This window comes from Chiloscyllium plagiosum, unplaced genomic scaffold (assembly GCF_037043375.1).
Source record: "Chiloscyllium plagiosum isolate Xiang-an unplaced genomic scaffold, Cpla_swu_hap1 HiC_scaffold_20, whole genome shotgun sequence".
NCBI lineage: Eukaryota > Metazoa > Chordata > Chondrichthyes > Orectolobiformes > Hemiscylliidae > Chiloscyllium > Chiloscyllium plagiosum.
In genome coordinates, this window is record NW_028270158.1 from 58,796,860 (window position 1) to 58,808,813 (window position 11,954).

An 11,954-nucleotide genomic window follows, 5' to 3' on the forward strand; every position below is an offset into this window, starting at 1 on the left:
GAAACCTCTCGCAATGAAGGTCCCATACCAGTTCCACCACAGAACATACCAGATGGCCTCCTTCTTTAAAGACTGCAATTTCCCTTCCCAAGTGGTTGATGATGCCTTTGAACACTTCCCGTATCTCCACCCTCGAATCCCACCCCTTCAACCGCAACAAGGACAGTACCCACTCCCCCCACCCCCAGTCCTCACCTTCCACCCCACCAACCTCCGTATATATCACATCATCCTCCACCATTTCCACCACCTACAAACTGACTCCTCCACCAGAGATATATATTTCCCTCCCCACATCTACCTGCTTTCTGTAAAGACTATTCTCTCCACGACTTCCATATCAGGTCCACACACATCCCCCCTCCCCCCCCCACCAACCCATCCTCCCATCCTGGCACCTTCCCCTGCCATTGCAGGAAGTGCAAAACATGCGCCCACACCTCCATCCAAGGTCCCAAAGGAGCCTTCCACATCCATCAAAGTTTCACCTGCACTTCCACACATGTCATTTACTGTATCTGTTGCTCCTGATACGGTGTCCTCTACATTGGGGAGATAGGACGCCTATTCACAGAGCGCTTCAGACAACATCTCCAGGACACCTGCACCAACCAACCCCACCACCCCGTGGCTGAACAATTAACTCCCCCTCCCACTCTGCTGAGGACATGCAGGTCCTGGGCCTCCTCCATCGTCACTCCTTTACCACCCAAACCTGGAGGAAGAACGTCTCATCTTCCACCTCAGGACCCTCCAAACTCATAGCAACAATGTGGATTTCACCAGTTTCCTCATTTCCCCTCCTCCCACCTTATCCCAGTTCCAACCTTCCAGCTCAACACTGCCCTCTTGACCTATCTTATCTGTCTATCTTCCTTCCCACCTATCTGCTCCACCGTCCCTTCCGACCTATCACCTTTAGCCCCACCTCCATCCACCAATTGCACTCTCATCTACCCTCCCCCACAGCCCCACCCCTCTCCCATTTATCTCTCCAGCCTCTAGGCTCCCAACCTCCTTCCTGATGAAGGGTTTTTGTCAGAAATGTCAATTCTCCTGCTCATTGGATGCTGCCTGACCGGCTGTGCTTTTCTAGCACCACACTGTCAATTCTAATTTCCTGCTGCATCTGCAGTCCTCACTTCCTCCTATACCATTTGCCTTCCTTACCACCTGCTGCACCTGGATACCAACCTTCAGCGAGTGGTGCGCAAGGACACCAGGTCCCATTGCACACTCCCCTCTCCCATTTTACAGCCAATCTGCCTTCTTGTTTTTGCTTCCAAAGTGAATAACCTCACATTTATCCAAATCAGAACTAAAAACAGAAGTTGCTGGAAAAGCTCAGCAGGTCTGGCAGCATCTGTGGAGAGAAAGCAGAGTTAACGTTTCAGGTTCCTGTTTTGAGGAACAGTCACTGGACCTGAAACGTTAACTCTGATTTCTCTCCACTGGTGCATCCTGACCTGCTGAGCTTTTCCAGCAACTTCTGTTTTTGGTTCAAACGAAGGAAATAGTTTGCATTTTTTTCTTCAATTCCCCAGGAGTTTGAGGAATCTGTAGTTTCACCTTAGTTTCCATCTTGGCATCACCTCAACTAATGAGGGTTGACTTTCCAAACTTGAAATGTTAACTCTGCTTTCTCTCCACAGACGCTGCCAGGCCTGCTGAGTTACCCCAGCAAGTTCTGTTCTTGTTTCTGATTTCCAGCATCCACAATTCTTTGTTTTCTTTTTGTCCACTTTTCTTTCCACAGTCTAAATTATTGTGATTGTTTGAAATGTGGTATTCTTGTGTTTTGTCCTGATGATGAGGAAAAGCTTCAACATGTCTCTTTTTGAACAATAATAAAGATTTTCCTGTGTCATCTGTGGTTCTTTTGCCAATCAGCTTAAATCAGTGTCTTCTGCTTCTCACCTCTTCTGGAATCACAGAATCCCTACGTTGTGGAAAAAGGCCACTTGGTCCATCGAGTCCACACTAACCCTTCAAAAAATATTCCACTCAGATCCAGCCCCACCCTCTCTCTCTATAAACCTACATTAATCATGGTCAATCTACATAACCTACACATCCCTGGACACTACAGGGCAATTTTGCATGGCCAGTCCACCTAACCTGCACATCTCTGGACACTATAGGGCAATTGAGCACAGCTAATCCATCTAACCTGTGCATCCTCTGCCAATGGAAACAGTTTCTGCTTACCTGTCTAGACCCCTCATGGTTTTGAACATAACCATTAAATCTCCCCTCAATATTCTCTTCTCAAATGAAAACAGCCCCAACTTTGTAATGCTTTGCAAAGTATTTCTTCCCAAAAACCATTCTCATAAATCCTTTTTCTGCACCTCTCCAGCAATGACTTCACATCCTTCCTAAAGGAGATGACACAATAACTTGTTCAAGGCCAAAACTGTATTTTGTTAAGATTCATCATAGTTTCCATCCTTTTATAATCTACACCCCCAGTTATAAAACCCAGGATCCTGCATGTCTTCATTAACCAGTTTCTCAAGATACTTTGCTGCCTTTAAATGTCTGTACACATGTACATCTAGGCTCCTTTGTCCCCACCCCCTTTGGTATTATATTTAAGACTGCCTTTTCTTGTTCCTCTTACCATAATGATGAGTTGAGTCCTCTCTGCGTTAAATTTCATTGGCTACATACCCATTACCTTTGCCGACATCTTATGGAAGGTTATGGCTATTCTTTTCACATATCGTAATACTTCCAAATTTTATTTCATCTGGGTTATAGAAATTATACCTTGCACCTCACAAATCTAAGCTGTAAAATAGATCAGGAAAAGCAGTGGACCCGATACAGACCATAGGGAACCTTACTAGTCATTCCCACCCCATTCAGAAGAACAAACATTCACAACCATTCCCTGAGATGGCCACGCTGTCACTGTCCTTTTTATTTCATAAGCTTTTGCTTTTATGGGAGAAGCCTGTTAAGTGGCACTTTATTAAATGGCTTTAGATCCCACATACACCACTTGCATCACATGGTAGAGCCATAGAGGTCTACAGAACAGAAAAAATAGGCCCCTCAGCCCATTGATTCCCCAGTGGTCAAAAGGAACTACCTAACTATTTTAATTCCATTTTCCAGCACTTGGCCCATAGTCTCGGCATCCCAAGTGCACATCTAAATACGCCTTAAATGTTATGAGGGTTTCAGCTTTTACCACACTTACAGGCAGTAAGTTCCACATTCCCACTACCCTACAGGTGAAAGCGTTTTTGCTCACGTCTCTGCTAAACGTTTCACTTCTTATCTTAAGTTTATGCCTTGGTCATTGTTCCCTCCATTAAGGGGAAACAGTTTTCTTACCTACTCTCAGTATGCCTCCCAAAATTTTAAACATCTCAATCATGTCTCCTCTCAATCTCCTCAGCTACAAGGTTGACAGCCCCAATCTGTCCTTCATCAACCATCTGTTACTTTATTGAAAACTCAAATTAGTTAAACATGATATGTCCTTAACAAGACTATACTAGCTTTCTTGAACTTGGTTATGTCCTGTCAATTTTCTCTAAGATGATCATTTTTGAAAGCTTTCCCATCACCAAAGTCCATCATGTTGTTGCTGGGTGTATTTTTGAGTATTTTAGTTTGAACAAGTGTGTAATTTTTGCCATTCTCCAGTGATCTACATCACCCCCTGGAATGCAGGAGGAGTGCAGCCCAGTACTTTACTAATTTGCATCACCCAGTCTCTTCAGTGCATCTCATCTGGTCCTGGTGACTTATCATCTTTAAGGTGCAGAGCAGCATGTTTTTATTTAAATTATTCTATTTAAAAATAATGAAAGCTTGGAAGTAAAGTTAAATTACCCGTTTTAATGCTGTTTATTGTAGGACAAATAGTGGACAAAGAGACTGGACAAAAGAAAGAACATGGAGATTTCAATATCAAGGGTTACATATTTTTGGTAAAGAAGAAAACAATCACAGAGTGTTTGATTTTTTTTTCTCTGGCTGTGGGTGTAATTAAAAAATCACATTTGTTCACCAAAACATGTTAGCTCCTTGAGCCTTTCCTCTGACTTTAGTCTCCAAGACATGAAATGGTCACCATCCTTTCTCATCATTTGCATCTTTTTTTTGAGATTGACCATGCTATATTCTAAAAGTGCTATTCCAATGTATGCAGAACTCAGTATGACTGGGTGCCCACCTACCAGATTCTACTAGAGTGTATTAATAATAATTGCTAAATTGTTTTCATTTATTAACCAGTCAGCTCATTGCTTCCTGGGTGACTCAGTAGAATAGCTCTCCAGTTCAAATCTTAACATATTCATGATTCATTTATTTAATAAAACCCTTCCCTGCTTATTGTCACTCTTTTGTTTAGATGTTTCACTTTGTGCTTCAGCATCTGTGAATTATTTCAGTCTTTCTTTACCTTCCAATCCTAGAGTTCCATGCCATCAAAAGTTTAATGACATTAGTGTACATCTCTTGTTCCATCTGATCTGATCACTCAACTTTATTAATCTCACTTCAGAACCTTTATCAAACACTTTGTAAGTCCATATGAAATGCAACTTAATTACCTTTGCAGAGAATTACAAACTGTCAATAAACTAGATGTTCTTCCCCCTAATCAACCTGGGAAATATAATTACACACCTCTAGAGGAGGTGGGACTTGAACACAGGTCAGCTGCCTCAAAGGTCAGGACACTGCCAGAGCACCAAAGAAGCCCCTGGGGTTATAAGACATGTTTGTGGGGTGTTAGTTTCTGCTGTTGGAATCATAGAATCTCTACAGTGTAGAAGCACGCCATTCAGTCCATCAAGTTCATACCGAACCTCTGAAGGGCGTCCCGCCCAGACCCACCCCACCTCTACCCTATCTCTGTAACCCTACATTTCCCATGGCTAATTCACCCAGCCTGCACATCACTATGGGTAATTTAGCATGACCAAGCCACCTAACTTGCACATCTTTGGTCTGTGGGGGAAAATCAGAGCAGCTAGGGGAAACACTCGCAAATACAGGGAGAATGTGCAAACTCCACCCAGACGGTCACCCGAGGCTGGATTCAAACACAGGTCCCTGGCGCTGTGAGGCAGCAGTGCTAACCACTGAGAGGAATTTGCAGATCCAATGTGAAATTCTAAGCATTGACAATTAAAACTAAAACCATGTATATTTATATTTCACGCAATCTTTCAGGGTTCAATTTGGTTGAATTGTCTCTCATGCATTAATTTGGTGGCAGCCTCAGGAGAAAATTGTGATATTCTGCCAACTACACTGCTTTGAGATATGATTTTTAATAGTTTTTAGATACATAGAAACTCACAGGCAGGTTCTAATAGTGTGTTCAAATCTAAAAAGATTGAATTTATGAAGTATCTGACCAGTTAACACCACTGGAATTAAATATCCAGAGCAGTGTCTAAGTGGCTGGTCTCAGGCTTATTTTACATCAGTGCTTGAGATGAACTTCTACCCTAATGGTTACAATTATTCATCATGACGACAATAATTAAATGTGCACTTAAAATTTGGCGGCACTGCAACCTGACCAATGCTAATTTGAGCACTATTTTCTGCTTATGTTTAAAGTGGACCCTGTAAAGCTGGCTAGTGCACTTGTTTAAATGATCAAAATGTGATGTGGAATGATACCGATGAGGAGGGTTCAATCCTCAAACTTGATATGGTAGTTGAGGGAGACCTGCCTAGCCCACAATTGGTGCAAAATGCTAAATCATTACTTGCCCATCCTAATAGAGGGACAACTTTGATCCATTATGGTTATAACAGTGGCTAGTTATCACCATTCCTAGAACTAATGGTTCTAAAACCTTCTTCTGTCAAACAACTTGGCTCAATATGAATGTTATTCAACAGGATATATGTAAATGTTATTGCCAGTGTGTTAAATAACCAGCTCTCAATTCCTTTTCTCTCCATTCTGGAACAGTACAACTATCGTCCAGTCCTCAAGTATTATACTGCATGCGTCCTTAATTCGGAAACCTTGTGAATACTTAGTTCCCCAACACTTAAAGGAAAACAAGATATTTTGCAATCTTTTATTTGTATTATAAGCCCTCCTCGCCCACAGAACAGGAATTTATGTATTTATTTTTTTAAAACAATTTCCATAAAGTTATGTAGAGAACTGTGGGGAAAAAAAAACATATAGTACACAGGAAGGTCATTGCGTCTGTGCAAATTCTTTGAAACAATTATCAAACACCCTCAGTCCCCTGTTCTTTCCTTGTAGCTTTACATATATTGTATTTTCTAAATCAATCAAGGATCATGGCGTGAGAAACAAAAGCTCACTCACTTTAATAATTTCAGTCCGAGACCAAATATCTGAATCAGAGTCGTTTATTTGTACACTTGCAAGTGGGTGCCTTGTCTAATTGCCAGGTAAGGCAATGACAAATGCACAGTAAACCCCAACAAACTCTCGCAATTTATACAGTTTTTTCCCATATGTTTTCCTTATTCCATTGTTTGTTCCCTGCTTCGCTTACGTCATTCATTTCCTTAAGACTGATCCCACAACTTCTGTTTATCCGGCCTTGTCAGTGACAAATATCTATCTCTGCTCCCATAAGGGTGTTTGACGTCATCCCATCCTTTGCTTACCATTATCTGCTCCCTCCATCTGCGCTGCCCCTCACAGCATCTTATCACTAAGCCCTTTTAATTGGGGTTTGTTCCTGTGTCTCTGTACAAGTGGGGAAACAGATGTTTTTCCTGTTTGCCCATACATCCACCATTGTTCTGTAATCACGTCTCATGCTAACATACCATTTTCTTTAACGGATTATATGTTTCCTCATTTTTGCTAAGTCAGCTCTCGTCCGAAACAATCCCAAACTAATGTGAATTCATTTCCTCTGTATCAGAACTTATAATTGCAGAAATAACATTAATTCACCTATATCCCACAATTTCCCCTTTTTCTTTTGATTACCAGTTGTTATCTTCTGCATTTTTGTCTCTTTTTTTTAAACATCGTTCCTAAAATTCGCAAGCATCATTTCAGAGATTTCATCTATCTTGGTTTCACTCATCTCCTCATTATTTAGCCGATAAAGTTCCTCTGTCTGATTCCCTCTTAGGGGCATCTGTTTCATCAAGGCTGTTTCAATCAGTCTTCGGTTGAGCCCTCATATACAGGGTATGACACAACAGCCAATGGCCACCAATACCCCGACTACTACTATCAGGGAAGTAAGGATAGAAACCACCACCCCCTTTTTCTGCTAAAATCATATCAAGGGCTATTCTGTTTTCCCATGCCATCCTACTTGTCGCATCAAGCTGTTCTGATATTCCTTTAACCACATCTCTTGTATAATTTATAAATCACTGTTGATTATAGAAAATGTAATTTGTCCAATCTACATTTTTATTAATTGTTGCCCACCAAAAGAGAGCTGACTCAAAGCCTGCTGCAATCTGGTTATGAGCTTTGAATTCAGGTATTCCCCTAGGGACTCCTACCGAATCAAGATAAATCCTGTCATCAAAAGAAGTATCTAACAGTAATCTCTTACCCCTTCCCTTTTTCCCTACTATCTTTTCTTTCTCAAATGCCAGGGTAAATGGAATTGCCAATTGTACAATTGCACATATCCCTCTCCAATCCGGAGGTAGGGGAGGTCTCAATATTTTTCCTCCACAGGACCACCACAGATCTGCTCGGGGAACCTTTAGTGCTGAGTAGTTCCCTCCCTTCTCCGTTTCGGTAACATTCTTAATCTCTGTACATAATTTCAGCTCCCCCAAATCTCTCGACCGACTTGTACCTCGCCTGTGCACACACGACGTGTGATTTCCAACTGCGGCGGAAAATGTGGGGACAACTTTTACATCTTTCTTCTCCAAGGGAGGGAACATCAGAGATAGGGAGGTACAATTCCTATCATTCCATACAGTCTCATCCTGGTACAGGGCTATCATACATTTCATGCCCTTCCTGTCTCGCTTCCACCCGAGCAGAAAGGGAACCACCTGGGCCACTGGCCTACTGGATGCACATGCATAGCAATGCTTTTGTTCAGACTTTTTACAGTATACTTTACCCATTCAACCCAGGCATTTGCATCCCCGTACCCAGTCTCTATCTCGATGGTCTGTTGCAAATCCTTTACCTCTATAATTTTTACTACTTTAGGATCATCAGGAGGGGTGAAAGGTTGTATCTCATTACCCAGTAATTCTACCCGTTTTCCCTGTCCTACACTAATTCGAAAACAACTCCTTCCCATTTGTTTTCATTTCAATCCCAAATGTTTCATTTAATTGTATCTCATAAGTGCCCCCCCCCCAAAACTGCTTCGTGCCATGTGGTTTTCCTTATCGTTAGGTATATGGGGTTACACTTCTTATCGAGACAATCGCGAGCTGGTCGGAAGGGGGCCCGGTGTACTGTGACGAGACCATAATACCAAGTACCATCCCCGAGGCCAACCCCTTAGGACTTAAGATGTATCTCTGAGCTGCGGTACTGTCTCTGATTAGCTACATTCCCACAATTTACTAAGCTGCATGCATCAGTGTCTATTACTTGTGGATTATCAGACTCAGGAACCATCAATAATACATATGAAAATGATATTTGACAAAATCCTAATACTAAGAGGGCTAGCATCATAACTCTGAACATTCCCAGCATTCTAATCATTATGCTAAAACACAAAAAGACTTAACATACAATCTTACAGAAATAATCCCGCGCTCGCGTCGCCACTGTATAGTCAGTTACTCAAAGTCTCTTTAGTCTGAGTTTCAGCGGGTCTTGCGTTGATTTGGCTGTCCAGACTTCTTCCTCAACTGGAGGGTCCACAGGCCCTTTGATCCGAGTGTAATGAGTCCAGCCTTTTCCCTCCGTCCTTATTGCCGTTTCGGTAGTCAAAAGAGCCTGGTACGGCCCTTCCCAGTCCGGCTGCAATTTAGTCTCTGTCCATGATTTTACTAAGACCCAATCTCCTGGCCGGATGGGGTGAACAGCAAATTCAAGGGGCGGAGTCTGTGCCAATAGGCCCTGTTCCCTGAGGAAAGACAAAGAGGAGGAGAAGCCCAGTATATACTTCTTTAAAAACAAATCTTTAGTCTCGGGAATTGGCAATTCTCCATTCGTTCCCAGATAAGGTAATCCAAATAAAATTTCATAGGAGGATAGTCCCAAATCTTTCCTCCGCCAAGGGACAAGCCCAAAAGGCATCCTTTAAATCTATCACACTAAACCATTTGTGATCATGAGGGATCTTACTTAATAACGTGTAGGGGTTTGGCACCACTGGGTGCCTGATCTGTACTATTCGATTTAATGTTCTCAAATCCTGCACTAATCGATAAGTTCTATCAGATTTCCGCACTGGTAGAATTGGGGTATTATAAGGAGACATTCATGGCTCCAACAGTCCATCTCTAATCAGTCCTGTAATTACTGGCTGCAGTCCTCGTTTACCTTCTATGGAAATAGGATATTGTCGTTCACAGACAACGTCCCCTTTCCGTTTTAAATTTATTAAAAGGGGAGGGATCTGTAGTTTTCCACAATTCCCTTCTCTAGCCCATACAATAGGTTCTATCTTTCTCTCTGCATCCTCTGTCAACATCGCCAGTTGTACAACTAATTCTTTTTCCTGAATTTCAATCTCCAGTCCTAAAAGGATAATTAAGTCTCTCCCTAGTAGGTTACTGCCTATATCAGGGATATACAGTAGTTCCCCTGTGACCCTATCCTTAGGACCTTCTATCATCATAGGTTTAAATACTGGAACAGTAAATCCTTCCCCTTTTACCCCTGAAACAGTAATTGACCTTGTCGACATTTCTACCTTCTTTGTTTTAAAATTCAGCGATGACTGTGCTGTCCCCGTATCTACTAGGAAAACTGCCTCTTCCCTACAGGGTCCCACCTTCAAGTTTATCAAGGGTTCCTGGTGGGCCCCCGATGGCAGGAACCCCTGACATCCCTATTCTTCATCAAAATTCATAAGCGGAATTGCCCTTTCTTCCCTTTGTAGATCAGGACACTCCCGCTTAAAATGCCCTATCTTTCCACAATAATAGCATCCTGCCTGTGGAGACTTCCATCTCTGCCCCTGTCACCCAAACCCTCTATCAAATGCTCCCCCTTGTCCTCTCCCTCTCCCTCTCTGTCCTACATGCTGCCACCCGCCACTCCAGTTGCTCACTATTGGTTCCATTCTCCCCTTAATTACCTCATCCACTGTAGCTACCATCATTTTCGCCTTCTGTTTTCGTCTCTCATCCTCCCTCTTTACAAACACTTTCTGTGCCTCTCTCAACAATTCATCTAATGGTTTTTCGCTCCCTCCTTCTATCTTCTGTATCTTTCTCTGTATGTCTGGCCATGCTCTTGTCACAAAATGTACTTTCAACAGACCCTGTGCCACTGGGTCCTCAGGGTTCATTCCAGAATATTTCCGCATTGAGTCCCTTAATCTTTGCAAGAAAGCTGAGGGAGTCTCATCTTTCTCCTGTCTAACTTCAAAGGCTTTAGTCAAATTCTGTGACTTCGGAACTGCCTCTCTTATTCCTTTTAGAATCAGGTCTTTCAATTCCCTCATTTCTTCTCTATGCTTCAGATTTTGGTTTTCCCACAGGGGTCTTTGAGGGGAAACTTCACCTCTCCCTGTCCAGCATCCCCATCTCCAATCGGGTGTTCCCTGTCCCATATTTTAATAGCAGCTCCCCGTATAAGTCCCCTTTACTCCCCAGTAAATAGTATATTCAAAATAGACATTAACTCAGCCCAGGTGTACAGACTGGGCCCCAGAAATTGATCAATGTGTTCAGACAACCCCACCGGATCCTCAACCAGGACCTTCATTTCCTTTTTAAATGTTCTGAACTCCCCACTAGTGAGGGGGGCACTTACAAACCCAATCTCTTTGTCCCCTATGGGTACCTCCCGAAGGGGATAAGTCGTTATGTTCTTCCCCTTTTTCTTTTTTTTTAAAGAAATATTGCAATATTTCTAGCTCCCCATAACTTCAAACCCCTATTCATGCTTGACTAACCTTTAAAGCCTGTTCCTAACTTATAAATATATTTATATATTTATGTTCATTTCTTCAGTATTTAATAGTTAAAATGCAAAATGCATACAGTTCCCAATTTTGCAATTCACTGTAATTACCCAGTTTTAGTCCTTTAATTTAGATCCAAAATTAGTTTTCTTAAATAGTCCTGACCGATCATTGCTCAATTACAATACTATAGGTCGTAAAATAATCAGAGCTGCCTTAAAAGAATTTATCTACTCAAGTTTAAAAAAAAAACTTCTAATGCATGAACAATGGCTGAATCCAAGGTCACAGATATTAACCATAGAATTTTGCTTTTACTACAATCTAATGTTGAACTGAAACTTCAACTGTCCTCCATAAATCGCTTTTATGTAAAGATAAAAGAGATTAGTTAGAAACTGATAGTAAGGCAGTCATGATCTGTAAAAAGAACAGGAGTTATCATTCTTTTTTTTTCATAATCTCGATAGAATCCCTAACCTTAAAAGAAATCATGTTAAGTTTCCATAATAAAAATCAGATTCAAAACAGTCCTGGAACTCAAGCTCCAGGGAATAAAACACAAACATTCAATCACCAACAAACAAATGTTCACTCAAACCAAATCACAAAGGGTTAAACTTCCTACCAGCTGTACAGCTCTTTACATTCTCTCTCTCTCTCTCTCTCTCTCTCTCGCACATGGACATATAAACTCAGATATTCACAAACCCAGTCTTCGTCCGATCTGTACTTTGGCCAGAAGACAGCGGGACGAAGAATGGATTCCTTAGTCCATACAAAGCAACAATATTTAATCATCTTTCTCCCTTGTACAAGTATTATTTTGCCAATTTCCACAACATCCTGCCCAAAGGACTTTCCGGAGGAATGTTGTAAGGGACCCCGCCTCCA